We start from the raw sequence: 21,803 nt of genomic DNA on the forward strand, positions 1-21,803 counted from the left end.
ATAATCGGGGTAGTACTTCTATGGTATCTATTGGTTGAATTTGGCCATGTGTCTCTGGGATTGTTAATTTTTCAATTTTCATCTCATGGTTTGGTATTAATTTTATTGGAACAATTTTTGGAATGGAAATATCTTGAGACGTCTTTTTATTAAATTGGATACCTTCAATCATTATTGGTACATCTGTCGTCAAGAGGCTGGTTGAATTAATTTCTATCTGCTGGATTCTCATTGGGTGAACTATTCCTAGCAATATGACTTTGCTGGTTTCTTGGAAAAAGTTCTCTGTGATTAACGTTTTTGTGCAATTATCTACATTGGGTATGTTACATTTGGATTGTACATAGTTGGAACAAACTATGTTATCGCCTTGTCCTATACAAGTGTTGAACCATTTATTATTTGTATAGTAGCTTGCAGGTGGCAGAATCATAACATGATCTTTGTTTGGAATGGGATAGATTTTATAGGTAGTATAAGGAATTTCATGGAGTATAGGGATTTTAATTATTATGAGCATTGTATTTGAAGTTACACAAACTAAAGTTTTTGTTGACTCTATAAGTTCGTAAGGGTGTTCATTACTATTGGGAATTGAATTTCTGGGATAAATTTTGAGAAGGTTCTCTTTAAGGTCTATTATTTCCTTTAAAGTGAATAATTCTATATTAGAGATATTAAGTTCAGATAAAGTAATGGTTCTTATAAGTTTCATTAGAAATTCGTTTATATTTTGGAGATTTATTATCTCATTGTGTAGAATGATATAGCTGTCGAAATCAGCTGATAATTTGTTGAGTGCAGATATGAGAATTGAATTATCAGAATTTAGTTTTTCTAAAAGTTTATCGAATCTCGTGTTAAAAGAGTTTCCATAAGATATTTGGTTATTAAATTTTTTTATGATTTCGTTTTGTTTATTTTCTAAAGAGATTATGTGTGATTTTAACAAGTCTAAGTCAGAGTCGTCTGGATTTCCAGTCACGTATTTGATGGCTGTACCTAGAAAATTAAAAAGTCCGCGTTTCTGTTTTCGCGTAATCTTGTGTAGATCGTCTTTTGTTTGTTCTTGTATGTGGGTGTATTGGGAGTACAGTAGCGAGAGAGGTGCATTTTTGAAGTGATCTTTGAAATAGCTTGTCGGACTAGCGTCAATACTGTCGGATAATTTGTCTAGTGGAATGTGAAGAAAATGTCTGTGATAGTGGGAGATTTCTCTTGATTTGCCTATCTCTTCAGCATAGTAACCATTATTCGGAATCTCCTGAATATTGAGTGGATGGACCAGGGCGAGGATTGTCCTGTGAAAAATTTGGGTCTTGAGTAGGTTTATCTACATGTTTTCGTATTCGTTTTACATATTTAAGGTGAGTGCTTGTTAAATTTTGTTTATCTGTTTTACCGATTATTTTTGTTTTGTCTTGCGTTTCTGGATGAATAGTGGAGAAAGGGGCTTGTAATTTGGACTTATGTTTTTTCTTAGAAACATATAGGGATTTTGTAAGGTCTATTTCCGGAATATCTTCGGCATTTTCGTTTTGTCTATCTAAGAGTTGTTGTCTTTTTTGTTTTTGTTTATTATATAGTTCTGCAATAAAGGGTTGGAGTTCTTCTTTATGTCTTTGATTATATGTTTCGTATATCGGAAGATCAAAGTCGAAATGTATTTCTTCTGCATAGGGTCCGTACAGAATTGAGAACGGGGAATAATCTGTGGAACTGTGGATTGATTGGTTGTAAATAAGAATGGCGTGTGTTAGAATGTCATCTAACGAATCATTTGGATTTTGGGCTTGTAAGGTCCTAAGTTTTTCAATAAGAGTTGAATGAAAGCGCTCTACTGGAGAGTTTGAGGAAGAATTGTTTACTGTTGTAAAATGTATTTCGATTTTGTGGATATTTAGGAATTCTTTAATGACTGCGGAATTAAATTCGGTGCCGCTGTCGCATACAATCTTTTTTGGGTAATTGTGGTGCGAAAAGTAGTGTCTTAATTTATTTAGTATCGAAATGGAAGTTTTGTCGGTGAGCTTATAGCATTGACCGTATTTGGAAAAAGAATCTATTATTGTGAGATACAGGTTTTTATTGCAGTGGAATAGATCGATATGTAATATATCAAAAGGTTTTTGACCTAACAACGGTCCTAATTGAGGAAGTTTATAAGGACGTCGCTCGTATTTATTTTTTAGGCAAATTTCGCATTTATTGATAAAATTAGAAATAGTTGTCTGCATAGAGGGCCAATAAAATTTTTGTTTTAAATGTTTGTAGGTTTCAATTATTCCGTTGTGATTTTCTACGTGATATTTCTTTATGCATTCTATTTGTTGGTTTTCTTCTTCTATGTCCTGAAGTAGTATATTGCAAAATATTGCTTTGACTGTGGAATTTATTTTTTCTTTAAAATAGTTACAGATAAAAGGTCTAAATTCGTGAGGGATTGTTATTGCAAATTTTTGATTTGGTCTAAGGATATTTTGGAAGGTATTTGCTATTTCTGTTTTCCAATTATTTGTCAAAGTGACAGTGTAACGGTGTTTGTTAAAAATTCTTTTGTATTTAATTTCAAAATTATTTGACTCTGGTTTAAAAATAATTTGGTTTGAGGATAAATTAATTGGTTCAGGTGAAATCTCTATTCCAGTGATAGGGTTCTCAACTGATGTATGTTGTGTGTTAGTACTGTTTTGTAAGTTGTCAAAATCGGCAAGGAAATCGTCTATGTCGAAATTGTCGGGTGGTTCAGCACATTCTGAATTCGGGGGTTCAGCACATTCTGAACTCGAGCTTAGGGCATTTATTTGGACTCGGCTAAGAGCATCAGCAACTTGATTCTCTTTGCCTTTTTTATATTTAACTTCAAAATCATATTCTTCTAGTTTAAGTCTCCATCGGGCTAATCTAGAAGTGGGGTCTTTAATTTTGTAGATCCATACGAGAGGATTGTGATCTGTTTCTACGGTGAATTTTTGGTTGTATAAATACATACGGAAGTGTTTACAAGAATCTAGTATGGCTAGAAGTTCTTTTTCAATAGTGGAGTAGTTTCGTTCTGCGGAATTTAGAGTTCGAGAATAGTAGGCAATAGGGTGATTATTTTGAGATAATACTGATCCTATAGCTATATTAGAGGCGTCTGTAGTCAGTACAAAAGGCTTTTCGAAGTCTGGATATTGTAAGATTGGAGAATTAGTTAACAATTGTTTGCATTTTGCAAAACATTCTAAATAATTTGGATTTGTGGGGTCGATAGTTGCTCCTTTTCGAGTACATCTCGAAAATGGGGACGTTATTTTTGCAAAGTTGGGTATGAATCTTCGGTAGTAACCGATTAAACCAAGAAATGATTTAATTTCTTTTACTGTTTTTGGTAGAGGATATTTTTGTATAGCTTCGATTTTTGCTGGGTTAGGTTTGATTCCTTCGGTTGTCACTACGTGACCTAAGAAAGAAACTTCTTTCGTGAGAAACTCAGATTTGTCTAACTGAATTTTTAAATTATTTTTTCTAAAAGTGTCAAAAATAGTCGCAATATGAACTAAGTGTTCTTGCAGTGACTTGGAAAAAATAATGACATCGTCCATGTAGACGAAGCAAAACTTATGAATAAAGGGCCTAAGAATATTGTCCATTAACCTTTCGAATGTTGCTGGGCTATTCTTTAAACCAAAGGGCATACGTAAAAATTCAAAGTGACCATGCGGAACTGAAAAGGCTGTTTTCCGAATAGAATCCGGATGAACTTCAATCTGATGGTAACCTTGAGCTAAATCTAATGTTGTGAAATAACTGGCTTTTCCTAAGTTATCCAGTATCTCATCTATCTGAGGAAGTGGGTAGCGATCACTTTCAGTATGATCATTAAGCTTCCTGTAATCAATTACTAATCTAAATTTTTTCTGACCTGAGGCATCAGCTTTTTTTGGTACTATCCAAACTGGAGCTGAGTACGGTGAAATTGACGGTCGAATTATCTTATTATCTAATAAATTATTTATTTGTTTTTTTATTTCTTCCTGCATTGCTTTGGGATGCCGAAATCCCTTTACATAAATTGGATTTTCATCCTTAGTTTTAATTTCGTGTCTAACAGCTGACGTGAAAGTTAAATTTTTATTTTCGTCGTAAAATACGTCTTTAAATTTTTTGCAAAGACTTATAATTTTATATTTTTCTTCGTTATTTAAGTGCGAAGTACGGATTTTGTTTTCGTTAAAATGCGTCGTTGGAATTTTTGCTATATTATAATTACAAAAGTTCTCAACTTCAATTCTCTTATTAAATTTCATAGGCATAGGTAAGTCGAAAGTGTCTAGAAAGCCGTTTTTTGCAACGTGAATAGAATGGGGAATTTTGATACCTTGAAAGTGTCTTTCGCGCAATAAGACTTCGCCATTATGAACGCTTACTGGAATTTTTTGGTATAAAGTTTCAAATGGAATGCTAACGTGAGGATTCTCAAAGGTTAAAGTATGAGTTGCGTAGCTAATTGTGGCGTGGAATCTTTTCAGATCGTAAGTTCCAAGGAGGAGGTCAAAGAATTGACTAAAGTCGGCAATTTTTACGTCGAATGTTTGTGGAATTCCATATTCTAGGAATAGTGGCGTCTTAATATTTAAGTCGTGCTTGGAAGTAATTTTCATTGACGTTAGCGAAAAAGGTTTTCGATAAATATGATTTTTATCAAATAGTTTGAGAGCTCGCGGATTTAAAATTGAATGGGAACCGCCGGTATCGATTAAAACGCGTAGATGTGTTTTGGGTGTAACGAAACAGGGTAACCCAGGGGAACTTTCGATATTATGTAGGTTTATACAGGGGGTGGATGATCGTCTAACGGGATGGCTTGAAAATCCTGATGATTTTCATCATGCAAATCGGGCTCTTGTTCGGATTCGTAATTTTCGAAATCGTTTTCGAAATATTGGGTATCATTTGAATCTATGTGAAAATTGTGGCTTCTATTAGTTGTAATTGTCATGGGCTGATGGTTTCTGGTTGTGGTAGTTTGAACACCGCTCATTGGAGTAGCAAAATTTGGTTGGGGTCGAGGAGCTTTATATTTATTTAGTCTTTGTTGGTTGTTTTTCGGAACATTGTTTCGTTGGAAGGATTGATTTTGTTCGTGAGAACTGAAATTTTGTCTCTGAGGAAAATTATAGTTCTGTTGTGGAGTGAAGTTAAAATTGGGCTCTGTGTTGTGAGTTGAAGGTCTCACATAATTTGAATGCGTGGGTTGGAAGTTTGAGTATGTGGGTTGAAAGTTTGTGGATCTTTGATTATTCGAAGATTGATAGGGTTTATTTTTGAGTGGGGCCTTTTTGTTTTGTTGGCTCTTAAGGAAGTTCATGTATTGTTGTTGATTTTTGTGGTTATCGTAGGCAATACACTTTTGAAGGGCTTCTTCTAAGGAATTTAATTCAAAATGCGATAAGTATTCGCAATAAGGCTCGTTGATTCCGGTACAGAAAGTTTTGAGGGCAATGTTTTTGAAGTATGGAGTTTTAAATGTTACTGTCGCGGGATTATCGTTTAAAGTGATGTGTTGGAGTAAATCGTTCAGATTTGTAGTTATTCTCTGATGATAATTGTCGTAGGATTCACTATGTTTTTGGACGGTAGTGGATAGTTGTGTTACTAATATGTCTTCGGAACGTCTGTCTCCGTATTTAGTTAATAATGCTGGACGAATTTCTGTCCAATTGGTTTTATTAGAATAGTTTAAGAAATTTCTAGGTTCTCCTTTAATTCGAGATACGATATGGGAATTTAAGATAAATTCTTGGGACGGATTTAAATCTTGGGTGCCTAAGAAAACTATTAAATTATCTACTGCTTTGATGAAGGTGGAGAGGTTGTCTCCAGAAGAGAATTCGGGCAGAGTTGAGCAAAGGCTAGCAATATCGCTATTGGTCATCGGCATTTTGGAACGTAATTTAGATGCAGGCTTAGATTTAGAGGTTTGTAGATTTCTTTTTATTTTTAAATTTAAATTGTCGAATAGTAAACTTAAATTTTCGATACTATTTTGGGAAATATCATTCAATGTACTCATAAAATATATGCAAACATGAAAAAATATAAATGCAGATATATATAAAAAATTCGTTGAAGTAAAATGTTATAAATAATATAAATTCAATAAACAATAAATAATAAATTCAATGTAAATGTTTAAGAATTCAATTAAAATAATAAATGCTCATAAACAATGGTAAAGAAAGGAAAAACTTACGCAAGGATGATCGTGTTTGATTTCCAATACATTTTTCTCTTTTACCAGGTTCTTCAGGATTTCATTAAACTAATGTAGACCAGGAAACGACTATGTTTCTGTATGAAATATCCTGTGGTTCGCAGCGCCAGAAATGTTTCTTCAACGTCGATATTCCCAAAAAAAAATCTTTATTTCGAAATAAAAAGTTACAATTTTTGAGAAATTCTACAAACTACTACATTTAATGATTTAAAGTTGACTATTGAAACATAATAATTACAATAATAATAAAAATATTGATTTCTTCCTATTTATAACGTCGGATATCGGAATCTGCTGATTCTTAATAGTAAGGGAGCTTATGGCTACATTTCTATATATATATATATATATATATATATATATATATATATATATATATAAATATATATATATATATATATATATATATATATATATATATATATATATATATATATATATATATTGAAATGATATTGGACGTAGGAGGAGGAAAAATAGTGTTTAAAAAATTAATTTATAAGTTATATACTAGATAATATTAGATATTAAAAGTATTTGGTTATTTTAATAAGTTATATACTAGAGAATTTTATAAAAATTATTTATATGAGGGTATTATTAAGAAATTAACATATAATAAGTGTAATAAAGTTTTATTTTAATAATTATAATATTGTAAATATATTTAAGTGAGCCATGTGCATAGGCAACCAACTATACATTTAAATGACAGAGAGATATACATACTCTGAAAGTGACATTTTAAATAATAATTAGGAATATAAAGTGGGGTTACAATAATATGTTAGTTTAAAATGTTTAATTTATATATAGTTACAGTTACTATGAGGCCAGTCAGTTAGTAAGAAAGTTAGTTAGAAGATAGACACATTTAGTTAGTGAAGTCAATTGTTCAGTAATTTCAAGATAGTCAGTCAGAAGGTCCAGATGTTCAATATAATAAGTTCAATGAAGATTAAGAAACTGTATAAAGATAATATTATTAAAGATTAAAAATTATGTTATGTAAAAATGGTAATTGGATAATGGAAGGAAGTATTAATTGAAAATTAAAATTATATAATATATTTGGTGATGGGATATTGGTATATTGAAAAGAAGAATATATATTAATGCTGTTAAGAAGAAAAATATTTTAAATTGGTGGAAGCTGATAATTGGAAAAAGTAATTTCACAAAAACAAGGATAACCGAGGGTGAGAACGAAGACGTTGAGTGGTGATTAAAATCTTTATTTTTGACAACATTTTCATTTAGGCATTCAGCGACGGAAAGGTACAAAATTTGGTTAATATAATTTAGTTAGTGTCATAATTATTTCAATTTTAAAGATAGTTTGTTTTAAATTTTACATTGTCTATATAATTTAATTAGTTTTATAAGAATTTCAATTTAAAGATAGTTTATTTTAAATTATACATTGGTTATGTTAGATATATATGTATGTTTCATAATAGATACAATAAAGATAATTTCAAAAAGTGCTTACAAACTAATTCTTTGAGAACCGCGATAAAAACCCTATATATATTATTAAAAAACACTCATTGCTCATCATTCACAAATAAAACATCATAACAATATATATATATATATATATATATATATATATATGTATATATAGGAGGACAAATTCGTTACACTTACCGTGCTCGAATCGGTTTCAATAAAGTGTTATAAATCATTTTAGCATATATCTGCCTCATTAGACACTTGGTGGGCTGATACAAATTCAAACTCGAAAAGCCTAGCGAATGTCCACCTAAAACTTGACCACTGCAGTGGTTAGCGTACAAAAGTACCAGGTACAAAGGTTTGCTGCGGATGGAGCAAACCGACCCAGCTAGAAAAACGCTCCTTGATAGGCCTATTGGTCAAAGAAGAAGAGGAAGACCCAGAACAAGATTCCTAAATAACATAGATCAAGATATGAGAAATATGGAAATACATGCTTGGCGGAGGAAGGCGATGGATAGGAACGACTGGAAAAAAAATTCTTGGGGAGGCTGGGAATCACACAGGGTTGTAAAGCCAAAATGATTAGGAATATTGTTTTCTGTCGTCTGGGATATACGAAATGTGTAAAAGATTACATCTTTTATCAAAAGCTGCTATAGCTTTTTTGAATTATATGGCCAAGTATATGGCCTAGGAGAACAAATTCGTTAAATTAACAGATATGGTCGTGTTAACAGATATGATCTGGGTATTAGGAGAAAGATGGAGAAATTGCTTACTTGCATCCAGAATATAGCACGAGCTATATCCTGAACGCCAAACGGAGAAAGCCAAACGCAAGAGCTTTTGAAAAATTAATGGATCGTTTCGTTTGCACTGGGTCAGTTGTATATAAAAAAAATGAGAGAACCAAAATTGTTTTATTGAAATAGCACTCTTGAAATTTCACCTCAACATGACATTAGTCTATTTTCGTGTAGTACAGTTACATCAATAATTGGCAGTCGATGATTATCAACGCAGATTAGCTATTTGTTAATGGTCTCAGGAGCAAGTGCAAAGAGACCGATTTTTTTTTTCGATTATGTGCTTTTTGGAGATGAGACTATATTTTACTGCAAAATGTACCGCTTAATATTCGACAACTAATGTGGTTTTTACACGACGGTGCTGAAGTTCACCACACTGCTCCTATTCACAATTATCTAAATAATAACTTTCCTGAGAGGTGGAAAGGCACAGGAAAACCAACTGTTTGGCCACCGCGATCACCGGAATTCTCCAAAATTGATTTTTTCATGTGGGGCTACATCGAAGACCTTATATACCAGAAGCCTTCAACAACTTCAGATGATATGCAATATATAAGAGAAACTTTTAATAAAAAAATGTTAAGGAATGTGCTCGGTCATTTGAATATCGGTTACAAACTTGTATGGACATTTTGAACATTTACTTTAGATTTATTTCCTTAATATCACATTCATTGTTATGTTCATTACATATTATTATGGTTTATATTTTTGTTAGTTACTTATTGAATAAAAATAATTTTGTTGTATTATCACTCAATACTCAATACTTATTTCTACTTACAAAAATTGAATGTATTCCCGAGATTTAAAGACAACTAAAAATATTTCGAAAAATAATGGATTTAGGTATAGAGAATGCTATATAAAAATGAAAGGGTATCATAAATACAATATTTCTAAGAAATAAAATACAGGGTGATCTATTTAAAAAAATTGAGAAAATCGTAATTTCATTTTGTAGTTTACCCTTTTTTACAAATTTTAATCAATGATTTCAAATAAACTTAATTTAAAAACTACAATATATTGTTTACCTTATCATATAAAATAAATAATATTGTTTATGCATTACTTATTTATATATATTGTGTTGATTTTATAGGGATTTCGAAATAAAATTGGTCATAACTTATTAAATACTCTGTATAGTAAAGCAAAGCCCAATATTATAAGACCAAGAATTATGAGGCGAATATAAATATGATAAATGTATAGGGTGTCCCATTAAGAAAATTGTATGTTTGCCAGTGGCGACTCGTGGCTTTAGTGACAAGGTCGGCAAGGTTTTTTTGTCTCCTCAGGTATACCGTCTAATAAAAAGACGTTTTTTGTTTTTTCCTATAAATTTAGAACCTAAACAGGTTTATTAATTAACTCTAGACAACGTTGTTTGGAAGTAGCAAAATGGGTTATAACGTCATCGTACAATTTATTAAAGTTTTGGAGAGATTTTAAAAGTTTTTTTTTCCATTGACATTTGAGACAAGCTTGACATTCTCTCTTGTTTCATGGTGTTTCGCCAATACGTTTTGATTCTTTTGAGACAAGAGAAATCTCGTTTATTTGAGGCAAAAGTTGGTGGTAATGAGAGAATTAATGACAATAATTTATTAATTTCGGTAACAGTTTGTTGTAATGAATTGCAGTAAATAACATTATACATATATGTTGTAACTTATCCCACCTTCCGAAAATATTTGGATCAACATATAAAACTTTTAATTCATTTTCTAATTTTATTTTATTATAGAATGATGGATTATTTTTAATTCACCTGTCTAATAAATATCTTGGAAACTCTTTGGCTTAACTTTTAAATTTTAAATCGTCAAAGAGGTCAAAAATCTATAAATCTTCAAAATTTGAAAAACGAGTATCTATTTGCATAATAATAGTATCCAAAATTTCAAAATATACTGGTTTCTCGAGATCTGTTTCTGTGTCATGCCTTTGTCTTTGTTTGGGGGATTCGGAACTATCAAGCGAGTCCAAAACGTCACTGCGTATATACTGGAGATTACGAAAATCTCCGAGATTTTGCACCAGTTTTGTTATTCTATTTTTGGAATGAATACTGTCAGTTAACTGATTTTGAACAACATTGAATATCAAATCGGTTTGGGTAAATACTTTCTTAAAAATATTTAAAAGAATGTTAAAAGAGTAATCATTTAATAAAGTTTTCAAACCGATTGCTTCACGGATCGAGATATCATCACTTTTAAAATCGTCGCATTCAATAATAAAATTAAAAACTTCCAAAAGCTGTTCACGAAAATCTGCTACAGTGAAAACTAACGGTGATTTAAAATTCCATCGCGTCTGACAAACTGTTGGCATTTTTTTTGAAACAAACTGTTCTAAAACATTAGTGCGTTTAGGCGAGCTTGATATTTGTGCTTTTGTGGAAGCTAGTGAATCCTGCAATAGTGTACAAATTGCTAGGGAAGTTAACGGTGAATGATCGAACTGTCCAGCGAGTTCTCAAAAGGAATGGGTATCACTGTTTTAAGATACAACCAACGTAAGAACTGTTTCCGAAAGATTACTTTAGGCGGATGGAGCTTTATGAAATTATGTTAGATAAACAGAATGAAAATGTACACTTTTTAAAAAATATTTTATTTTCTGACGAATCTTGATTTTCATTACATAAAAAACACAATCCATTCGTTGCAAGGTATTATTCTCGGAAAAATAAGCACCTCAGTGTTGCAGTACGAACGCAGCATCCGCAAAAGTTAAATGTTTGGACTGGGATGTTAGGCGACCATATTATCGGTCCATTTTTATCGATGGAAATCTAAACAGGCTGAAATATTTACAACTTTTACAGAATGAGACCATTCCGGCATTTCGACGCCTTCCCGTTAATTTTCAGGAGGTTTGTTTCCAACAGGATGGGTGTTCGGCTCACAACTCTAGAGCAACTATTGACTTCCTCAATCAAACGTTTTCTGATCGACTGATAAGTACACGTTGTACAATGAAATGGCCCGCTAGATTGGGGTATTTTGGGGTTTTCTCAAAGAAAACTTGTATAGACATTAGTTTGAAAGGGCCACAAACTTGACTGTATGACAGATTTGGTTACTGTTTAACACAAAGAGGTGGAATAGTTGAGCCCTTAATTTATTAATCTGATTTCCTAATTTTTATTTTTTGTTAGGTACATTTTACGAAGTTTGTAGGTTCTTAATTAGGTAGTATTGTTTATGTTTAAGTTTGGAAGAATTTTATTGTTTTTTTTTATTTAAAAGTACAAACGATTCATATTCTGATTTTTTTTCTTCTTTATTGTCTTATTGTTCTAAGCTTTGTCCATAAAATTTGTACAATTTTCAGTGACAATAAAGCATATTACGTATTTATTTACTTATTTATTTGTATTGCTATTAAGGCTAAAAAATAACCAAAAAATTAGTTTTAGAGCATTATAATAAATATACTCTAGAGATGGGATTGCAATAAATCTTAATTCCTATGGTCAACAAAACAATGTCGTTATCTGTATTATTAATAATAGTACGCAAAGTTCTGAGTATAATTTTAATTAGGTTTTGTGTATTTTTTATATTGTTACATAACTTTTTTTCAGTGAACATTTTTAGGTTACGTCTATTGATATAAAATTTTTAATTGTACTTGAACGTGAGATAAATAAAGTATAAAATCCAAAAATTTTTTCACCATCCACCATCTGTCCTCTACCTTATTTTTATTCATGACCTCAGAAATTAGACAGTATTTATTTCTTTATTCTCTGTCTTCTCTAATCATCACGATTTCCATGTTTCTTTAATCCAACCTAAAATCCATTCGCCGCTCAAAAACTCTTATCTTACACGACTACCTCTGACAACTGAGAAGGTGGACGGAAGCGACCAGTACCCCAGCGACCCCAGTGCCAGGGAGTATTTTCTAAGTTTATATTCATTCCACGGCTTTAGATCGATAATTAACTATTTCGTTTACCAAGCCTTTCCGCTTCCACTTACCTATTTCCTGTGTAATTCCTCTATCGTCGTCTCTCTTTAGTCTTCGACCTTTATATATTTGCATGCATTATCCCTACATATACTTTCACTAGTTTTTTACACAATACACCACCGTTACCATTGTTCCGATACCATATAGAGACGCACTTGAGACCATCTGTAGGCGCTGGATAGCTCAAGGAATATTTGGATTGATAGAAAAATATCAAAAGTCTGTTCAATTTGTTACGTTGCTGAAAAACAAAACAAGTCATAGGGATGAGGCAAGACAAATGTTAGTCTTTTACATTGTGCAGAGAAGATACCAACAATTTCTTAAGACCGAAACTTATCAACAGTGACTTGGTACGGGTGTCAAAAGAAAAACGACGGTCTGAGAATATCGCTTTCTTACTATTGCCGCATTGCGAAATCAGTTGCAAACTGCAAAAATGCTCCAAAGCCATATTCAGCAAGCTCAAGGACCAGAAATCAGTATTTTACTGTTCAAAGAAGGTTTACAGAACAGGTTTGACAGCTTGCCTTTCAACAACAGGGCCATTACTTACTGTTGTTCACAAAAGACGCAGGCTTAAATTTGCTCGTAATCACGTCAATTGGAGAATAAACGATTGGAAAAAAGTATTGTTAATGGATAAATGTAGAATAATATTATATGAAATAGATGTTCGGAATAAGGTATATGTAAGGGATAGAGAACGTTATACTGCCTGCTGTCGGTCACACCAGGTTGCTTTTGGTAATGACTCAGTAATGTTTTGGACACAGATTTCCTTTGAGGCACACATGAATCTCGTCTTGATTGAGACGGACGTATTAATAGCACATAGATTCATAACGAAGATCAGACAATATCATGTTATGCCATATGTTTATTGGCAATGGTTTACTGGTAATGTATGATAATCCGAGACCACATACGATAAGGATTGTAACACGGTATCCTAAAGATGTTCGTATTTCAAAAATGAACTGGCCTACACGAAGTGCAGACCTAATCCTTTTGAGTCTATATGGAGCCTTCTTAAAAGGCATGCAAGACGCCGTATATCTCCTCCAACATGTGAAAAGCTTTAAATGGCTCGCAATGAGGAACCACTTGTTCTTAAAGGGATATATAAATCGTGATCAGTTCTATATTAAATCGAATGTGAAGTGTCATCCAAAACCATGGTGATCACATAAATTGCAGGATTGCTTACAGCGCTTACTTATTACTTATACTTATGAGTATGTTAAATTGATATTTCAGACCAGATTTTTATTTTCATTACAAGCTAACATTATTATCGTTTAATATTACAAATTATAATAATTAGGAAATCGAATCAAAAAATCCCCGAAAATCGTCCTAAGTTACTGTCTGATTAATTACCAACAAAACTGGTGAATATATAATTTATTGATCATAAAATACAATTTACTGATACTACATTACACATTAATTTATATCAAAATGAAAAAAAAAAAAACAACAAAAACCAACTTAGTAATGAAAGACTTCCTAATATCGCAATTTTATAAAGTTGCATCAAACAAGCTGTTTACTTTTTATTAGACTGATACTGCTGTCTCATTAATGTTCTCTTTTTCTTATACACATCCGCAGTTAATTCAGAGAGGATGGCTTTTATCATTTCCACTGATGAAGAATTCCGATTACCAACTACATTTCTTATTTCGTATCTCGAGCAGGATGCAATAAGACTAATCTCGAAATTGTTAGTTCTAAATCTAAAAATAATGACGTTTGGGTTATCTTGATAAACAATATTGCGAATAATTATTTATTAAAGAAAGGATACATCAAAGATAAACTCGATATAGGAACAATTCAATTTCGTTGATTTGTTTCATCAGTAATAAGATATATGGTTGATATGATTATGGTGGCAACCGGAAAATGAGAAATAAAAATAGTTTTCTAAGAAAATGGAACAAGAGGTACAGTCGAGCGGGCACAAGTGAATCAGTAGAAAAAAGAAAATACATTTCACGGAAAAAAAAGTAAATAGAAAATTCTGATAAGTGCTCAAAATGTAAATCGTATTTACAATATAAGGGTATTCTTAACGTAACAATAAAACACTGAAAACTTTGTTTTCAAAACTTCCACAAAATTTATTTTAAATTCTTATCACTACAGCTGTTTCGGCTAATTGCCTTTCTCAAGTGATCTGTTTCTGGCATGGGTTTACACTTTATAGTCTCTAATGAAATAGGTTGAGGAGGGGAGAACTGTTTGTCTCAAGCTGGTCATTCAGAATTATATCTGTGTTCTTTAATTTGTTGATTTCCATAGATTCTAACAAAGATAGCTTAAGGCCTTTATTTTGAATATGTAGAATTTTAAATTCGTCATTAAAAGAATGATTATGATCTAGAAGGTGAAGCGCGTATGTAGAATCTGTTTTTCTATTATTGAAAGCTGTTTGAATATGGAATGTTTTGAAATCTTTATCTCTAGATGATCCATAAAAATATCTGATAGCTATGGGCTTAGAGGATTGCCCATTATAATGGATCATCTAGATTTATGGATCATCTAGAGACAAAGATTTCAAAACATCCCATATTCAAACAGTTTTTATATTGGTGGAGATACGTAGATGACGTACTGGTATGTCTCACAGGAACTAACAGGCAACTCGACCAATTTTTATCGTATATTAATTCTCTTCATAGTCATATTGAATTTACAATCGAAACAGAACAAAATCAATCCATAAATTTTTTAGATTTAAAAATTACCAGACTTAAAAACAAACATGACTTCTCCATATTTCATAAACCTACCCATACGGACACGACTATTCACAATTCATTATCCCATCCCACACAACATAAACTGGCAGCCTATCATAGTATGTTACATAGATTAACAGCAATTTCTATGTCAAAATACAATTTTGAGACAGAATTAAATATCATTAAGCAAATAGCAGTAAACAATGGATACAACGAACAAACAATTAATAAAATGTTAAATCAAAAACTACACAAGAAAGCCCTGAACTTAGTATTTCCACCACCAGTGAAAAAACCCAGTACCTTCTGCTCGATTACATATACAGGCAAAATATCAACAAAAATAGCCAAACACATAAAAAGAAAGGAACAACACCAGCTTTCAGAACAAATAACAACCTAGGCAAATATATTAAAAACAACAAGTGCCAACATAAAAAACACTTACACAGTGGTGTGTACAAACTTAAATGTGGTGACTGCCCAAAAACTTACATTGGTCAAACAGGTAGAAATTTTAATAAACGAATAGCAGAACATAAAAGGGCTTTCAATAATAGAAAAACAGATTCTACATACGCACTTCACCTTCTAGATCATAATCATTCTTTTAATGACGAATTTAAAATTCTACACATTCAAAATAAAGGCCTTAAGCTATCTTTGTTAGAATCTATGGAAATCAACAAATTAAAAAACACAGATATAATTCTGAATGACCAGCTTGAGAAAAACAGTCCTCCCCTCCTCAACCTATTTCATTAGAGACTATAAAGTGTAAACCCATGCCAGAAACAGATCACTTGAGAAAGGCAATTAGCCGAAACAGCTGTAGTGATAAGAATTTAAAATAAATTTTGTGGAAGTTTTGAAAACAAAGTTTTCAGTGTTTTATTGTTACATAAAATGAGTTTCCATCAAGTAACGGTCGAATCCATCAATTAGGTATTCTTAACCCTCATAATACCGCGGGGCCACTGGATGTCTAACTTAAAAGTGTTAGTAAAAGACCAAATCGAAAGAATTACTGTCAGGTTTACATTGTGTAGGTACTTGATGAGTCAAAGATAAAAGATATTACTTTATCAAGGTTAATTGAGCTACCCTACAAGGCAAATTTGTTACACTCTTCAGTACTCTGACGTTAATTGGAATTCGAAAGTTTTAATGCGGAATAATAAAGAAAACACTATAGAAAGTATATATACAGATTGAACGAATTTAAAACGGAACATACAATTTAATATATGTCTGTTTGAACTGCATTTGAAATAGTGGACCAATATAAAACTTGGACAAAAATAAATCCATACCCAGTGATAGACATTGTATAAAATATCGTTCAACTATCTGTCTCCTTTAAAGGAAAGAGGAGCTTGCCTAATAGTCGGAGAGATAGAGCCGAAATTTTGGAATGATCAGTAATATGACATTTCTATATTGGAATATATTCATTGTAACTAGGTTAAGACTTTGCCTTACAGGCGGACGCCCCTCGTGGTACAGGGGGTGGCTATACAGGGATGAAGTTGTAAAAATTAACGATCGATAATATGGCTGAAAATTTGCCCAGAGTAAGATCTTGGTATAACTAGACGAAATCCCAAAGGGCGGACGCGAGAGTGGATACATAAGGGGTGGTGGACAGGGGTGAAATTGCAATTTTTTGGGGAAAAATTAACGATAAGTAATATGTCCGCCATTTTCATGGCTCATTATTTAGCCCCTAAAAACTCTAAATCCAAAAGAGCGGACAGCTGGGTTGGTACAGAGAGCCATAAAACGGGGTCAAATGTATCACTTGCCTGCGCATTTTAGGTCTCGGTAACAATTTTCAAACTGATTTTGTTATGATATTTTTATACCGATTGATTTGAAAATTTGTATGCTCACTTCTGTTACTATTCTGAAAAGCGTCAAGTAGAGTTTTCCTCAAAATTTTCCAAAAAAATTTCCTTTCGTAATTTTTTGAGGTAAAATCTAATTTGTAGAATCCTTTCGATTTTCTGTCAGTTATACCATGATTTTTTTCCAAAAATTTTCAAACGATTTTTCCGATAAGAAAAAAAAATTTAGAAAAACTTTAAAAATTTCGTCATTTTTCTCACTCTCATTGATGTCATCACATTCATCATCTTCGTCACTTTCACTTTCAATAATATCACATTCATTATCTGCTTCATTTTCAATCACTACTTCTCGAACTGATTCTGGCATCTGAGGTCCACTAAACCATTTGAATTTATATGTTTCATCTTAAAACTCCCAACCATGTTCTTCAACAATCAATTCTGTTGGTACTTTTTTATGAGCATTTGTCCAAATATTTGAAATATAATGGGCTCGCAGTAGATGTTGGTGTAATTCATCTTGACATGGTGGTAAGCTTGAAGCATCGAAATTTTTTAGTTTTTTTTTTTTTAAAAAGGTCGTTTACATCATGCAACTTATACTGCCGGTTAAATAGTGAAAATCTGACATCGTATACTTTTCTTTTTGGAATTGTTCTCGTCAGTCCTGTTCCATATAAGTGACATATGAAAGTTTCTAAGGTTTCAAAAACTTCATTACAATCGAAGTCAGTTTCACCAACTTGGATAAAAGCATCTTGATACTTATTACATTTAGCGCACGCGTCTAGAATTACTGGTCTAAATGGAACGCGCATCATTATTATTTTAATATTTTAAAATAATAATGATGCAAAATTAATGTCCAAACAGAATTTGTAAAATTATAATTAACTAATGAAAAAAAAATTCAATCAATTTGAAAGTTAAAAAAAAATATTGAAAATATCTAAGTACAAAGTAAATTTCAAAACTTAAAAAATTGATAATTCCACTATTAAATTGATTTTTATTAATAATTATTTGTAAAATGTTAAAGGAATTCTACAAATTGAATTTTACCTATTGATAAATAGAAATAATATATTTTGTATTTGATTATTAATGTAATAATAAATCAAATTTTTCTTATATCTGAACAACCATTATTTATGCAATATAAATTTAAAAACCTTTTTATTGTAATAAAAAATAAGTAAAATTACTATTTGTTATACAAAAAATATTTAATAGTTAACATTATAAAATTACTTTAATTTAATAAAATATCAAATATCAAACATTTATTCAATTAAAAATTAATTCGTAAAATATTTATATTTAAGAAAAAAATGTGATTTGTAAAGTAAATATGACTTTAGTTTGAAAAAAAAAACATTATCATAATATCATTTTAAAACTACAAAATATTCTATAAAAGATTCAGACGATGACGTAGAGTTTTATCAAATGTTTTAGAAAAGTTTTTCTAAATTTTTTTTTCTTATCGGAAAAATCGTTTGAAAATTTTTGGAAAAAAATCATGGTATAACTTACAGAAAATCGAAAGGATTCTACAAATTGGATTTAACCTTTAAAAATTACGAAAATTTTCATTTACGGAAATTTTTTTGGAAAATTTTGAGGAAAACTCTACTTGACGCTTCTCAGAATAGTAACAGAAGAGAGCATAAAAATTTTCAAATCAATCGGTATAAAAATATCATAATAAAATCAGTTTGAAAATTGTTACCGAGACCTAAAATGCGCAGGCAAGTGGTACATTTGACCCCTCTATGTACCAACCCAGCTGTCCGACCTTTTGGATTTAGAGTCTTTAGGGGCTAAATAGTGAGCCATGAAAATGGCGGACATATTACTTATCGTTAATTTTTCCCCAAAAAATTGCAATTTCACCCCTGTCCGCCACCCCTTATGTATCCACTCTCGCGTCCGCCCTTTGGAATTTCGTCTAGTTATACCAAGATCTTACTCTGGGCAAATTTTCAGCCATATTATCGATCGTTAATTTTTCCGAAAAAAATGACAACTTCATCCCTGTATAGCCATCCCCTGTACCACGACTGTAAGGCAAAGTCTTAACCCAGTTACAATGAATATATTCCAATAGAGAAATGTCATATTACTGATCAGTTCAAAATTTCGGCTCTATCTCTTGGACTATAAGGAAGCGATAAGTGATTTGACAGCATAATAACTGCTTGTGTAGTCTAGTTTTTTCAGTGATTCTAGGCAACCTATTTGGGTTGAGTTTTGATTTGTTCTTGAATGAATTCAGAATCCAGCAGCCCGCTGAAGTATTTAATTTTTATAATATAATTATTTGACAACCTTTTGTTGGCCAACCACCTAGAGCGGAGTTGAGCCGAAATACATTGATTTCGTATGTCCCGTTTTAAATTCGTTCAATCTGTATGTAACACAATTTCATATTGAAGTGAAAAAACAATACACCAAGCATATCAAATTCGTCTTTAATTAACCTAAAATTATCAAATTAAGGTTAATGACATGTCAATTTAATTTAATATGTTTGCCTCGCAAAGTCACAAATTAATTATTAGCTATTTTCAGCTCCTGACGAAATTAAGTATATGATCGAGATATATTACTTAATTGATTAGTGGGTATTGAAAGTAGGTGAGAATAACAAACCGCGATCAGTTACGTGTCATAAAGTGATTATTCATCGACTAGATTAATGGTGTGGTTAATTATGTGAACAAAAGAGCCAAATAATGGAGCACAATATGCTCAAATATCTTTGGTAAAAACAAAGGATTCTATATACAACTAGAGGATTTTAACAGGGATATATTATTTCGACTTTAAAACTATCATATGAAAATATCATGTTACGATACAACAATTGCGTGAAAATTTATAAAAAACATTTAGATTTTGTATATGTGTGTAAAAGCCAAATGGAATAAATTCATTATTTAGGTTACTGTACATATTTATAAAAAATCCCGAAACACGTCAAATTTAAATTATAACTTGACATTCTTTAACGTGAAAATGCAACCCCTACCTTCAATCCCCTTAGAATGACAGGTACAACCCCCAATTTTTAAAATAGGAAGTATAGGCTTGTGATATATCGTTTGAAAGGTCTTTTCATTCTCCATTCAAAAATGTTGTCGCTTTCAAGTTTATTAAGATTAATTAAGATAAAATAAATTAAAATCATGTGGTTACCGAAATTCGCTACAATACAATCAAAAACTAAAATGTAATGCAAAACGTAATAAAATGTAGAACACGAAAAATAACTATGAATGTTAATGAAGTAGATGTTCAAAATGTTCACCGCGAACGTCTTGGCAACATCCTAATCTCAAATAAAACTGTCTTCTAACATTATTTAACATAACAGGCGTGATCGACCTAATCGCAAGCGTTATTCGTTCTTTTAAGTCATTTAAATCAGAAGGTTTAGTTTTGTACACATGGCTCTTCACATATCCCCATAAAAAGAAATCTAATAATGTAAGATCAGATGATCGCGCTGGCCATTCAATCGTTTCTCGCCTCCCTATCCACCGATTGGGAAATATTGTATCGAGGTACTGCCGGACATTAAGTTGGTAATGTGGTGGTGCTCCATCCTGCTGAAACCATATCGTATTTGCTAAAACTTGAGGGTTTCCTGGATCAGGATATAAATTTGCCAACGTTGGAATGACATCATTTTGAAGTAGTGCCAAATAATTGTTGCCATTCAAGTTGCCCTCAATAAAAAAGGGACCAATGATATTGTTTCCTACAATCCCTGCCCAAACATTAACCTTTTGAGGGTATTGAATGTGTTCTTCTCTCAGCCAGTGAGGATTTTCCGTGGCCTAGTAGCGGCAATTTTGCCGATAAGCATGACCGTTAAGTGAAAAAGTACACTCATCAGAAAACATAACGTCTTCTAATTGGGTAATATTGTTATCCAACATATCCATCATTTGCTCACAAAAAAAAGTTCTCCTATCAAAATCGTCTTCCATGAGCTCCTGAGTAGGTATCATCTTATAGGGATGCAATTTATTTTCTTTTAATATGTTTACTATCGATGTATGGCTAGCATTAAATGTAGTGGATGCCTGTCTACTCGATGTATGTGGATTTTCCTGAAACTCAAGCGACACATCTAATTTGAGTTCATCACTCAGTGCATTGGCAGCTGCTTTCTTTATCTGCCTTACATGACCAAACTCGCGAAACTGCTTCTCTATTTTACTTATTGTTCCTTGGGATATAGGCGGTAAATTAGGAAATTTCTCATGAAATAGGCGAGTTACTTCCTGTTGTGTTCGGGTGTTATCTTCGTAACCAATCATTTGTAAAACTATTATTTTATGCATTTCCGTTAATCTAACCATTTTTCAAAATTGAATTGAACAAACTTTTTACTTCAATTAAAATACTGACAACTTAAATAAAACAATTTACTAATGCGTGTTACAATAACGTTGCCACGGAAATTCTTTAAAGTTTTTTAATGGTTACCATCTAAAAACCACATTGCTATGGTTTTTGTTCACTTTTTCATTATCAAGACCTAAACGGGAAATAAGTTTTGAGTATATTTTAGCGAATTTCGGTAACCACATGATTTTAATTTATTTTATCTTAATTAATCTTAATAAACTTGAAAGCGACAACATTTTTGAATGGA

This window comes from Diabrotica undecimpunctata, chromosome 9, assembly GCF_040954645.1.
Source record: "Diabrotica undecimpunctata isolate CICGRU chromosome 9, icDiaUnde3, whole genome shotgun sequence".
In the NCBI taxonomy this organism is placed as follows: domain Eukaryota; kingdom Metazoa; phylum Arthropoda; class Insecta; order Coleoptera; family Chrysomelidae; genus Diabrotica; species Diabrotica undecimpunctata.